Here is a 14,812-nt window from a genome sequence, read left to right on the forward strand (position 1 = left end):
AGAGATTACAAAACCAAAATCTAAGTCAACCAAATAGTAAACTATGTTTACGCTATAGCCAGTCAATAATCTCCTTGCATTGCTTCGGCCTTTTCTCTATCAAGTCTCTCCCCAACTCCTCTCTGTGGAGCATGGTTAACCACTTCTGGTTTGATGCTGATCAATTCATATCGATTTTTCTTCACTCTTGAAATTTAACATGTCTCAGTTTACCTTTTAACATAAGTAAATACAATACATGATTCTAGGCTGGATCCCATACTTGAAGGAAAAAAGCACCATGAAGAATCGGCTGATAACAGTTGATGACACTGATATAATCTACTTGCTGGTGTTCCAAATGTTTTATTGATTGCACATTTACTGAAGCTGATTGTCTCCAGTTTTGTTTCTTCTGCAGGTATGCATGCACCCTCAATCATTTCCAACTCTTTGCAACCCCATGGACTGCAGCTAGCCAGGCTGCTCTGTCTACGGAATTTTCCAGGCAAGAATTCTGGAGTGGCTTGCCATTTCCTTCTCCAGAGGATCTTCCTGACCCTGGGATGGAACCTGTGTCTCTTGTGTCTCCTGCACTGGTAAGCAGATTCTTACCAGTTGAGCTACTGGGGAAGCCTGAAACGGATTACCCTACTGTAAATATGTGAGAAATTATTTTTGTTCTTCAGAAAAAAAAAAAAACATTGAGGTAGTTAGAGGTGAAGGAAAGTCATATATGCAACCCCCTCTCAGAGGAAAGGAAAGAAGGAAAGCATAGAGATAGTGTTTGGGTTACTGAGTGTACTTTAAGAAGAAAGTAGATGAGGCAAATGTTAATTACAGGTAAGAAGTACTGAAATATTTCCTGTATTTTTATCACAACTTCCCTAAATGTTTAATTTTGTTCCACATCCAACTATTTCCTAAAAATCAATAGAAGGTAAAAGATAAAGCCAAGGAAATTTAAAATAGAGACCCCCCCCAAAAAAAAGAGAGAGAGAGAGAGAGAGAGGGAGTAAGAGTTGAAAAACTTTAAGACCTGAATCTAGAAGGTTCAATAATTGAGTAATGATATAAAGACAGTTGATAGGATAAAGTTATCAAAGAAATTACATATGATTTTTAACATCAAAGAAAAATCACTCTTAAGTGGAATTAGTCCCATATCAAGGCACACCATCATGAACCTTAAAAATCATAAGAGATTCCTACAAAGAGAAAAGTAAAACAAAAGTCACCTACAAATGAAAAGAGATCAGACTGGCATTAGAATGATCTTATCATAGTCATGACAGGGAATCCTCTTCATCTCAGATACTAAAGCATATACTCAAATATCAATCACATGGAAGGGTAGAAGTAAGCCCTCTGAAGACAAGTATGGGTCCAATATATGTACTTTTCACACTATTTTTTAAGAAGCTACTAGAAACTTGTTTTGTTTCTGCAAAAAGAGGGAGAGGTCCAATCAAGAAGGAGTAGTAAATACAATTCAGGAACAAGAAATTAAGAGCAAAACAGACAGGGGGCATAAAAAGGACAGCCAGATAGATGGGAAGAAAATGATGGAAGGCTGGAGGAATACAATTTCAAAATAATGGAATTTGTCACACATGTTAATAATTTTGTACATTTGAAATTTGAAGGCATTATAATCTGTTAAGCTTCAGGAAAACAAAGATCTTAGCCCTAAACAATGTAAACCTGAATGCAGTATCTACACAGTCATTAAGTAAACATTGAGTACTGAGTTCAACACAATTTGATTCAACATATTGAGAGGAGATTGGAAAAAAAAAAAGTTATGTGATCAGTGGCTGGCCTATATCCTCTAAAGTATCATAGTAGGAAATTAGTAGATTATGTTTAGAACTGATAAGTCAAGATAACAATAGAAACATAAAATAAAAATAAGCAAAGTTATCACCAAGATAAACAGGAAGAAGTTGGACCTTTTCCTATTGAATGTGGCTATAGGACAGACAATGTGGAGCAAGATGCTATGATTCTGTTGCTATTATAAGGTCCTTTAATACTGTCCAATTACTAGATGATCAGTTTCTGTCCTATTTAGAAAACAGTAAGGAGAAGAATTCTTAGGGCTCTACAACTGCTTCAACCATTTCAGCAACAGTGTACACTGAAGACTGCACGGAGATGTCCACCCCCTGCCAGAATTATGTAGAATCTTTTAAAAAGAAACACCATCTAGTGTCATGACATACTTCCGAAAGGAAAACCACCTCCTACCAAAAGAAATTTCCAAGAACCCAGCAGATATTCTTGTTGCCTTCTCATTTCTAAACACAGTTGCTTTAAAAATTAACACTCACTCTCTGAAATTTGAAAGCTAAAATTTTGTGGGTTTAATACAGGGTAAGAATATCCCATATCCCTCTAGATTTTGTAAAATAATTTGTTTCCACTGTTAAAAGTATTTGAAAATAAAGCACATTCTGCCCATGCTTTCAAGGCCTACCCTGAGTACGCACTATTTATCTCTGTTAGCAACAGAATTTGGAGAAGGCAATGGCACCCCACTCCAGTACTCTTGCCTGGAAAATCCCACGGATGGAGGAGCCTGGAAGGCTGCAGTCCATGGGGTCGCTGAGGGTCAGACACGACTGAGCAACTTCACTTTCATGCATTGGAGAAGAAAATGGCAACCCACTCCAGTGTTCTAGCCTGGAGAATCCCAGGGACAGGGGAGACTGGTGGGCTGCCATCTATGGGGTTGCACAGAGTCAGACACAACTGAAGTGACTTAGCAGCAGCAGCAACAGAATTTGAGAATTTCCACATGTCCAGTGTTCCAGTATTGAGCTGCCAATACTGACTACCACTACCTCTGACTGTAGCCAATGGTATGTATTCATCTAAATTCAGATGTTTTTAACTGTTTCAGCATATTGCAACAAAAAGTATTTGATAATCACATGTGTAAGACATGATTTTAGTGTTGAAGTTCGCTCATTTATTACAGAAAGGCAACAATTGCTTAAGTGATACCTAAAAATGAGAGAAAATTCTTCTAATTTATTAAGATAAAAGAACATTGCCATATCAAACAGAAATTTGTATCTTCCCCTCTATTTGTATCTTAATATATACTACTGCCAAGTTCTTTTATACAGTTCATGAGGTTCTCATGGCAAGTATACAGTGGTAGTTTGCCATTTCCTCCTCCTGTGGGGTCTCAAAGAGTCAGACACAACTGCGCAAATGAACAACATTGTCAAGTTCTGAGTTTTCACCGTAATCATGTCATCTTCAGCATCTGACAGTAATCTAAGGGGAAAGAAGGGCAACTTCTGACATTTTTGTATTTGAGGCCTCATGTATGGTAGATCTTCGAAGGAGACTGATTTATGTTTTTACATAACCAGAAAATTATGCTTTATCTCACATATTAAATAAATAAAACACCACTTCATTTTAATAAACTACTTTTTTGCCATCCAGCAGATGGCACAGATATTTTTAACTTTTTCCTAAACTTTCCTACATCTCTTTAATCATCTGGGATAATTCCTTCTCACTCATCTTTATCCTTTTGTATTCCAATATCCATGTCTCCAAACACATTTATATTAGCACCTGTTTTCCTGCGCTTGTCTTCATTTGTTTCACCCTAACGTTAAATCACTTGTGGGGATTTCTCAAATCTAAATACCAAGCTCCAACTGCTAAGTTTTTCAGTTCCATGCTTCTAACTCTTGTCTCATACTTTTTACATACTGCAGTATTCTGCCACCATGTCAAGCTCTCAAAAATTCAGTATAAATACAATACCATAATGGGGCAGGGAATAGTAACTATGAAATACTGCTGTATCTTAGAAGAATTTCTATGGTAACAATATGATAAAAAGGAGAAACAGTGATTTTTAAAAATTGGTCAAGGGGGAAAAATGAGCTTAAAATATTGATTAGACAGGAAAATATATATATAAAAACTATAAAAGATGTGAAAGACTTTCAGGATTCAGAAAAATGCCTCACTTTAACAAACACGTTCTGAATGAGTAGGATGGAAATGAGGAGAAAAAGGAAAGAATTATCTAAATATTTTAGTAAACATGAAGACAATTTTATGACTAACATAATTGAGAAAAATTAGAAATAAAAATTTTAAGCCTCAAATGCATTTGACTCATTCTTTACTGAAGTGATAATTGAAACTGGAGGCCAAAATTTCTAACTAGTGTTAACAGGAAATTTACAGGTTTAAGAATGTGACAAAAGTGCTTTGAGAAGACAAAACTATGGTTTAACCTACCAGTCTTTGTTTAGAAAGATAAAGATTATTATCTACCTGTTACCATAAAATTTTTGTTTTAATCTATTCGCTCAGTTCAGTTGCACAGATGTGTCTGACTCTTTGCAAACCCCATGGACTGCAGCATGCCAGGCTTCCCTGTCCATCACCAACTCCCAGAGCTTGCTCAAATTCATGTCCATCGCATCAGTGATGCCATCCAACATTCTCATGCTCTGTCATCCCCTTCTGGTCTTGCCTTCAATCTTTCCCAGCATCAGGGTCTTTTCAAATGAACTAGTTCTGCACACAGGTGGCCAAAGTACTGGAGTTTCAGCTTCAGTATCAGTCCTTCCAATGAATATGCAGGACTGATTTCCTTTAGGATAGACTGGTTTGATCTCCTTGCAGTCTAAGAGACTTTCAAGAGTCTTCTCCAACACCACAGTTCAACAGCATCAATTCTTTGGCACTCAGGTTTTAAGCTATACCTTTTGAATATTCATCACAAATTTGAATTTATATGTGTTTAGTACAAATGGTATATAGTACAAATGGCATAATATTAGTTTTAAAATTGCAAGTACTGTTGCTTTCTGACCTTGACACAAACATTTACTGCAGAAAATCATACGTAATTGAGTGTGGTAGAAAAATGTTATGGCATGTAAAATATAAAACTTTGGAGGTCGATGTTGTTTATAACTGATATTTAAGTACTACTATAAGCATCAGATTAGTAAACTATGATATGCTTCATGGATATAAAAGATATACTATTTCCAAATTAAGTCAGAAGAAAACGTATTTGTGACGTTATGGGGATTTAGCACAATGGGGAAATCCACAGATCACTGGAGGAGGATCATAAAAATAAAGACACTTCTTGAGTTAATATTCAAGTCCACGAAAATTAATCATCATCCTTTTCGGTACTACTGAAGATGAAGTGAAAGTCGCTCAGTCGTGTCAGACTTTTTGCAATCACATAAACTATACAGCCCATGGAATTCTCCAGGCCAGAATACTGGAGTGGGTAGCTGTTCCCTTCTCCAGGGGATCTTCCCAACTCAGGGATTAAACCCAGGTCTCCCGCACTGCAGGCAGATTCTTTACCACCTGGGTCGTCAGGTAAGCCCAGTACTCCTACCCTTTATAAAAAGGAGAAAACAAAGGGATTGCTAACTGTACTTAATATTTGTCTTCTACCTTTGAGGTCATTGTTTGTAAATGTATTGTTCCCTCTATCCACAATGCCTTTCCCAGCCTATATATAATCCCTGTTATTTATATCAGATTCAGTTTCAAGAAGCCTTCATAATTGCTTTAATACAAATCAAAATATCTGTCTTCCAGCAAATAAGACTCTTTATCATGCATTATCTTTAGCATCTAACACTAATAGTTACCTAACATATTAAAAATATGTGCACCTGCATTATAACATAACATTGAATACTATCTGTGTATACAGCATATCTTCTTTCCTGGAGAAAAGTCCCTTGAAAGTAGAAATGCTTTATTGATATCTATATCCCCCACAGGTCTAGAGAAATACAGTGTTGATAGTAGATGCTTAAAATTTTGTAAATGGTTTCAAGTTTTAGTTATTGATAATCATGAAATTAAAAGATGCTTACTCCTTGGAAGAAAAGTTATGACCAACCTAGACAGCATATTCAAAAGCAGAGACATTACTTTGCCAACTAAGGTCCATCTAGTCAAGGCTATGGTTTTTCCAGTGGTCATGTATGGATGTCAGAGTTGGACTGTGAAGAAGGCTGAGCGCCAAAGAATTGATGCTTTTGAACTGTGGTGTTGGAGAAGACTCTTTAGAGTCCCTTGGACTGCAAGGAGATACAACCAGTCCATTCTGAATGAAATCAACCCTGGAATTTCTTTGGAAGGAATGATGCTAAAGCTGAAACTCCAGTACTTTGGCCACCTCATGAGAAGAGTTGACTCCTTGGAAAAGACTCTGATGCTGGACGGATCAGGGGCAGGAGGAGAAGGGGACGACAGAGGATGAGATGGCTGGATGGCATCACTGACTCAATGGATGTGAGTCTAAGTGAACTCTGGGAGTTGGTGATGGACAGGGAGGCCTGGCGTGCTGCAATTCGTGGGGTCGCAAAGAGTTGGACATGACTGAGCGACTGAACTGAACTGAACCATCACTAACAGTCAGTGTCTTTTTTCTAACCCCCCCAGCTCTGGTCTATTTTCATGTAACTCACATTTTCTTGAGAAATGTGAATAAAAGACAGAGAGTAAACCTGGTTGCAACTTTTGGTTTGCAGTAATCTAATTCTCCCAAATTTTACTACGCATTATTTGACACTAAAAGTGATTTCAGTGTGATCAATATACATTATATTTTGATTTATCTTAGGCATATATTCATGAATGACTAACGAACACTGATTGATGTAAACAAGTTCTCATCTTGTGGTAATTTCCAGTATTTTATTATAGTTTGCAAAATATCCTCATCATAGTACTTCAGCAAATATAATTTCAGCTGCTAAAAAATTCAGCATGACTTCAGTTGTTGGCGATATTAAATAATTCCTGTTGCCATGTGATGTTAGCTGAAGCTTACATTTCAAGTCATGAAGGGTTATTAATATTATACGGCTAGAAATAATTTCCAGATCAATGAATCAATGCTATCTTAATATTCTGTCTTTAATTTTCATACCACATTTATTTTGTGAGTGGTTTTCATAAAAGGAAGTTGCTTGGTGTTGCCAAACTCATTATCATAGGATTTGCTCCAGAGCTGAAGTTCCTTTGTGATCAAAGGGCAACACGAACACCTTCTAAACTGTTGAACCATACTGATTTCATGGGCAGGCCACATAGAATAGAGTGAGAAGGAGGGAACTTTCTCTGCAAATACTTAAGGATACTTTACTGGAAAGCAGAAACATTTTACACGGGAACAAGTAGAATAAGTGGCTGCACATGCCTCCACTTATATGCACATGTACACGTGTTTGTGCGTTTTGTTAAGTAAAATAAATACTATTTTTTTTTTAGAGTTGGTAGGAATCTGCAACATGCTTAAACATTTATAAAAGGCTTACACAAACATTCTATTAGTTGACTTACAGAATGGGAATGATTCATATCAACAAGTAATTTCAGTCTCAGAGGCTTAAAGAGAAAATTATGCTCTGGGTTACATAACTCATTCACAGCAGGGTAAATATTTGAGCCCAATTAATGCCGTATCTGTCCTCCCACACACATGTGGATATGTTGATAACTTTCAACTATGATTATATACGTGTTTTCTGCTGCTCTTCTAGTTTCCACCTAATGATAGCTCATACACTTATAATATACATATTGGAGGAGAGCATAGAAGGTCAATTTTGAAGAGTAAATTCATTGATGGTAACATTTTTCTCCCTTTTTCTATGTTGATACAAAAAATCTTGCCCCTTCTCCTGTCTACTAAGGATGATTCAAGCCTATTCAGTAAATCTAGGCAGCCCCTCGCATACACTCTTGCCTATCAAGCAAGGTCTTCCTTTTTCAGATTTAATATTGGGAAAGGTGAAAATGGGAGATCCAATGAGAGGCATCTGAAGGAAAGAGGGAAGAAATACAGGTGAAAAGATACCTGTGGTTCATTTCGTATATAGACCTAGTGGCCAAGTAGAGTATGGTTTCATACAGTTATAAATTTGGGTATATTGAAGACTTGGGTGCCAATGTCATCATCCAAACAGAATATTCAGTAGGAATTAGAGGGCAAAGGATGGGCTTAGAGACACAGTCAAAGAAAAGTTTGAAAGAATACTACCAGTATTCTTTATAAAGTTTCTCTTTAAAAGATGTTCACATAAGAAATTACAAAATTATCTCAATTTTTAGATAACAGTACAACTTATTCATGCATCATCGAAGTAAAAAATATAATAATTAAAGAATATGGTAATGAAAATAAGTAACCGAGAGATTTGACAAATATTTTATTACTGTGATTACTTATACAATGAAGAAGTTTTTTTAAAAAGGTATTGATGTTTGCAAAGTGTATGATAAGAGACAGAATAATCAATTTGATATACTAAAAACTAACTTTAAACAAAAATGCTAATATCTAAACTTATTCAATGTGCAGCCTTTATGGTATAATCTTCTACAAAATGAAAATTAGAATGAGGTAAGTGAGCATATGTGCATTTATCCATTTCAACTAGTTAAATTTAGTAATTATCAATACTAATGAAAGCACATTTCCATATATTTAACCTTCAAGGTCCTACTCAAATTTTATTCCTACTTTGGTGTCTTTGCATGTTTAACTAAATAGGAATCAATTGGCTTCATTATCTGAAACTCTCATTTACTTAAATGAAAAAGTTAATTTTTTTTCTTATTATGAATTCATGCATATAATAATATATGTAAGCATGCCATTATGTTTAAACACAGAGTTTTACTGTGATTTATCTTTTAACCTCATTTTTTTAATCTCTGAAAAAATACAGTGATTTTATTTAAATGACCATCTGCAATATTTTCTTCTGAAAAAACCTAATGGTTATATATTTTGTTTTGTTTCTAATCATCAAAATATACATTGTGAAGACATCAGAAGTATTAAAAATTTTTTAAAAATCAGTCTCTTTTCTATATCATTTTCTCTATAGATTTATAACTGTTCTCCTATGAAGAATTTTTAATCTCCTTTTTTAGTTTTAAAAATATACCTGCTCCTTCTTCTATGTCTTGAGTATTCTTCTAAACCATTAATACCTATTTTAATAAATCTATAGAATGCTACTCTCTGGAATAAAATCTTTGTGATAAATATGATTCAATTAAGTATTTGGGCTATTCATTATTATCTCTGATATAACAACAGACTGAGAAGTATCCTCTAAATCTTTTTAGATACCCATAAATATTTTCTTACATTAAGTCACTAGATATAGAATTGTATTTATTAATATATTTGATAAATAGATTAAATATTCATCGCATGTTTCTTATATATTTTATAGCACTTGCCCTACTAGTCTGGATTGGCTTATCTTTTTTACTAATCTTTAATTTCTGAAAAGCAGGTATTCTATAAAACTAAGTAAGACACATATTGGTTCTAGTTTTTAGACCTTATGAAGTATGAAATGTTTTGAATGAAATATATTCCATCTCCTAAATCTATAGTGCATCACTCTTTTCAACTCACAAAAAGTTTATATTCATGACTCTAGATTATACATATATTCTGGTTTTTGGGTTCATGAAGGTACAGACTCAGGGAAGATCATAAATATAATCTGTGCAACAGCATTCAGTTCAGCTTCTTAGTTGTGTCCGACTCTTTGCGACCCCATGAACCGCAGCACACCAGGCCTCCCTATCCATCACCAACTCCTGGAGTTTACCCAAACTCATGTCTATTGAGTTGGTGATGCCATCCAACCATCTCATCCTCTGTCGTCTCTTTCTCCTCCTGCCTTCAATCTTTCCCACATTCACAATCTTTTCAAATGAGTCAGCTCTTCACATCAGGTGGCCAAAATATTGGCATTTCAGCTTCAAAATCAGTCCTTCCAATGAACACCCAGGACTGATCTCCTTTAGGATGGACTGATTGGATCTCCTTGCAGTCCAAGGGATTCTCAAGAGTCTTCTCCAACATTATAGTTCAAAAGCCTCAATTCTTCTGCATTCAGCTTTCTTTATATTCCAACTCTCACATCCATGCATGACTATTGGAAAAACCGTAGCCTTGGCTAGACAGACCTTTGTTGACAAAGTAATGTCTCTGCTTTTTAATATGCTGTCTAGGTTCGTCATAACAGTGTATTTGACCCTTATTTATGATCTCTTGAAAACCAGACATCAGAAATTCTTTTCAATTACTGGATTGTCTGCTCCACTGTGGCATGACTCTACAATTGACAAAATCTGGGGTCCTGAAGGGTAACTCAGCCAACTGGTACCTGATACTAAGGAGGATCTGGAACAATGTATCCATCTGAAATGATTCATGGTAACTGGGTTTCCACTGAGGTCTCTTAGAGAAAGAGCCTTCCCTCCTTACCCCCAAATACTATGTGAAGTTTTATCTTTCATAATACTTTTAGTTCAGGCATTTTAACACTTGGTTCAGAAGGAAACATATCTTTAATTACCTGTTCTACTACTGAAAGTTAAAAGAATATCCAATGACTTTTAAAGCACTATAGAAGTTCACAACTCTAGTCTTTTAAAGAAATGCTATAGCCTGATATTTTTTAAATGGCAAAAGGCTCAGTGGAGTTATTTGAGGAACTCTGTGTGTAGAAGCAGGAAAGATGCACAAACTGTGTCTTGGTGCACCAAACTCACCTGGAGCTGAAGCTCATCACTTCCCCCAATGCTGGTGCCAGCATGCCATCAGTCAGACATCCTAAGCTGGAGTATTATGGGCCAGGAACTGCTTGCTTTTTATTCCCACCTGGAACAAAATACAGTGTCAGTCACTTTTTTTTTTCATGTTCCTTCAAGCATAATAACATATGCATTATGTTATCTTTTCCTGTCACATTAGACTCTCATTTATCAGAATGCTCAATACAAAGGAAAGATGCATAAACTCTTCACCTCTATAATTCACACCTCAGTGATTAATATAGCACCTGTGTAAGTCACAGGGTGCATTCGTATTTTATTTCCTATAATGTTCTTTATAAAAGATTTATTATTTTAGCACAATTATTACCATCCATTTGGTTTAATTGATGTGTTAATTTTGGAAACTATTTTCTATATATTTTCCTCAGAGATTGTAAATCAAAATTCATTTTTAAACCCCAGAAAGAAGCTAGTGTTAAAAATATTACATTTCAGAATTCCTTTGTTCCCATCACAAAAAGGAATCTCAGAAGGAAACAGAATTTAATAATGCAATTCCATTTAGTTTTATGCCTGCCTTATTTAAAATCCTTCAACTTGAGGGACACGGATGAAGAACACGCATGTTTCCCCAGATGAACAATGTTGCTGCTTTGGAACATAAGATGAAAACAGACCTTTCAACTACTTGATAAAATTACAGGCTTCAAAAAAATCTCAGAGCTGAGTTGCCTTTGTGAATGGGGTGTTAGGGCCTCTCAGTTATCATCCACCTGACCTCCACAGCTCTCAGCCTTGCTCTAGTCCTGTATACAATTGGGAGGTTTAAGGAAATATCCAAGAGATATAGACTGAAAGTGAAAGTGTTAGTCACTCAGTTGTGTCCAACTCTTTGCAGTCTCACAGAACCCACCAGGCTCCACTGTCCATGGTATTCTTCAGGCAATACTGAAGTGAGTTGCCATTCTTTTCTCAAGGGGATCTTCCCAACCCAGGGATCAATCCTGGGTCTCCTGCATCGCAGGCAAAGTCTTTACTGTCTAGATCACCAGGGAAGCCCTAGCAATATGCCAGTCATGCTGCAGATTGTCCAGCCAGCACTTGCTTCACCTTCATCCCCTTCCCCAGGATCTGGAGTTTTGTTTGTTGACCTTCCTCCTTATGATCACTGTATCCTGAACTCTCAGAACCAGGGCTGAGCAGGTTGGCATACTTTCTTGCTTGATCCACCTGCCTGGGCTCCCTCTTCTTGCTATACCTTTTCAGCACTAGTTGCTTATTTGACTCACCACTTATTACCTGGCGCCACCCTCCATGAATGAATAATGTGGCTCCATGTACTTCAACACATACAAACCCTAAATGTCTTCTGGTGTCAAGTTAGCAACCATCTGTTTTGTTCTATCTTGCTATTTACTTAGGTGAAGACTTTGTCTATATAATGAAATGGGAAACTGGCAAAGAAAGGTCTATTTGGATTCCTTTATAGAACTCAAACCTTAAGAATGATTGTTCTTTCCTTAAAGTCCTCTTAAAATCCAGATTTCTCTCTTTCTGCAATCTAGCCTATCCCTTTCACCTTAAACTTCAGTTCAGTTCAGTCGTGTCTGACTCTTCATCTTAAACTACTGCCCCAATAGACTTTCATCAACTCTCGCTTAGATAACAACACAACTTCCTAAATGTTGATATGGTGCCAACTGAAAACAGATGGCACTTTAAAATTAGGACAATTTGAAGAGATTTTAATAAAAGTCCTATTTAAAAAACAGTGGGTGGCATGTAAGGAAACCACAAGGGAAGGTGTAGAAGAGTTGCTCTCACCCCAGAGCTGCTGGGACAAGAACAGAGAACAGTTGCTGTCACCTGGGAGCTAGGTGGGCTTCCCTGGTGGTTTAGATGGTAAAGAATCTGCCTGCAGTGTGGGAGATTCAGGTTTAATTCCTGATTTGGGAAGATGCCCTGGAGAAGGGAATGGTTACCCAGTCCAGCATTCTTGCTTGGAGAATTCATGACAGAGGAGCCTGGAGGGCTACAGTCCACAGAGTCACAAAATATTGGACATGACTGAACAACTAACACTTTTTTCACTTCAAGAGTCAGGCGTGCACAGAAGGCCTCCTGCATATCAGCTGTGATCTCTGCTAAGGATACCAGGTAGCGCAAGCAGACAGAACAGAAGGGAGCCCTGGGATAAAATACTCTTCTCTTCCTCTCCCTCTGGTTTCCTGTCTATGCTACCTATGGGGCTGACCACACAGGAATTGTAAGAGCATAAAAGCCTGTCGATAGACTTCATCCAGGCTAGTTTCCAGATTTACAGAATAGGATGGAGAATGGTAAACAGGGCATCTGAAAGGCGAACAGAAGACATCTAGCAAACACTCTTATTCATACTTTTGGAGCATCAAATTCAGAATCAAATGTAAATCTGAGTCTTAGCTTTACCTACATGTGTAACTCTAGACAAATTATTTTATTTCTCAGTATCATTATCTGTACAATGGGGATAATATATACTTCAGAGTGTTTTTTTAAACATCATAATGTACCTAGAGCACACACTAAGTACTTAAAATTAGCAGTAATTCTCTCAAAATGTCAACACACACCACACACACACACACACACAGTCATGCTAAACTCTTCAGCTCTTGTTCCAATAGACCATGTGTTTAAGTCTGACTTTCCTAAACGTTCTTCCTTCTACTTAAGAGCTTTTTTCTTCCCCTATGACAACCATGTTACCTAGAAAATTCACTCATTTTGAAGTTTGTAATATGATATGAGGGGCTTCCCAGATGGCACTAGTGGTAAAGAACGTGCCTGTCAGTGCAGGAGACTTAAGAGACTATCCCCGATTTAGGAAGATTCCTTGGCAGAGGGCATGACAACCCACTCCAGTATTCTTGCCTGGAGGAAGCAATAGATAGAAGAGCCTGGTGGGCTACAGTCCACAGAGTCGCAAAGAGTTGGACGTGATAGAAGTGACTTAGCACTCGCACAATAATAAGATGTTAAGGCTCTCTCCAGTCTCTCTCAAGAAAGGGAAACCATTCTTTGTTTCTCTATGGCACACATATCACTCTGCAAAGCAATTAGACCGTGCTTGTCCTCTTAGCTGACTGTGAGCTCTCTGAGGGAAAGATAAGCTTCTGGCTGACAGATTTGTATCCTCAGAAGGAGGTTCACTGCCAGGTTCTTAGTACTCAATAAATATTAAGTGAATAAATGAATATGTATTACTAGATTAAGTCTGTTAAAATGTAAGGAAAAGGCTCAGTAATTTCTTCATTCTTTGCCCAAAGGGCATATCAATCTGTAATCAATCATTCATACTGGGGACTAAAGAAAGTTAGAAAGAGGTCCCAAAGGAAAAATCCAAGCAACTTTGCCTTTTTTTCCTTGGACAACCTTTGCTGGAAAATTCACCTCATGCAAGCATGCCAGAAGCACTAGTCCTAATAGAATTCATTCAGTAACTCACAGAATTAGCTAACTCCAACTAACACTTCTATGTATCTGATGCACTGAGTGATGAATCAACCAGTGGAATCACCAACATTTTCCCAATGAGTAACCTAACATTTTCCCCGCCAATTAAATCTAGTCTGCTTTGTGAGTAAGTAAGTAATTTGCATCAGTCTCAGTCTCAGAAAAATGGTATAAAATGGTCTTACTCCCATTTGACTTCAAATCTTTCCATTTGTCATCCTCAATAAGACATTTCCTAGCATCTGTGTGCCCTTGCTAAACTTCTTTCTGCAAATACAGAGGTGTATGTGTAGTTTCACTCCTCATCCCCTTCTTTAAAAATTGCATACTTTATCTACTATTATAAGCCTGTTTTTCCACCTAAAGTAACTTTGAGATCATTTGTATTATCAAGTAAACAGTATCTTAATCATATCCAGTTTCATGTATTTCTATTGTTCTGAAATACGGTAAATTCTTTAACCTAACTTCCTTAAGGTTTGTTTTTCAAAACTTTCACTGTTATTAAGAGGCTATGATAAATGACTTAGTAAAAGTAAGTTAGTATCTCATAGGTTCATCTGTAGGAAACATTCCTACAAGCATGGGGAGAGAGTTCAAAGATGAATGAATTTGTAACTTTCAGATATACTGACCAATGATCCTCCTTGAAAATCAAGCAAATTTATGCTCTCATCAGCAGTCTTAAAAATTATGAGTGGGTTTGGAATCTTGAGAT

At 36.7% G+C, this 14,812-nt stretch overlaps 1 protein-coding gene across 24 annotated transcripts in view; it reads right to left on the reverse strand.

The window, feature by feature from the left end:
- The window catches only part of PTPRD (protein tyrosine phosphatase receptor type D), a 2,474,579-nt gene that overhangs the window by 1,678,152 nt on the left and 781,615 nt on the right, over positions 1–14,812 (reverse strand). For all 24 annotated transcript variants that reach the window (XM_060410987.1, XM_060410960.1, XM_060410965.1 and 21 more), the window contains exon 4: positions 10,594–10,702. The gene's annotated coding sequence lies outside the window, so the exon portion shown is untranslated. The remainder of the gene's footprint in view (positions 1–10,593; positions 10,703–14,812) is intronic.

Source organism: Ovis aries, chromosome 2 (genome assembly GCF_016772045.2).
Source record: "Ovis aries strain OAR_USU_Benz2616 breed Rambouillet chromosome 2, ARS-UI_Ramb_v3.0, whole genome shotgun sequence".
NCBI lineage: Eukaryota > Metazoa > Chordata > Mammalia > Artiodactyla > Bovidae > Ovis > Ovis aries.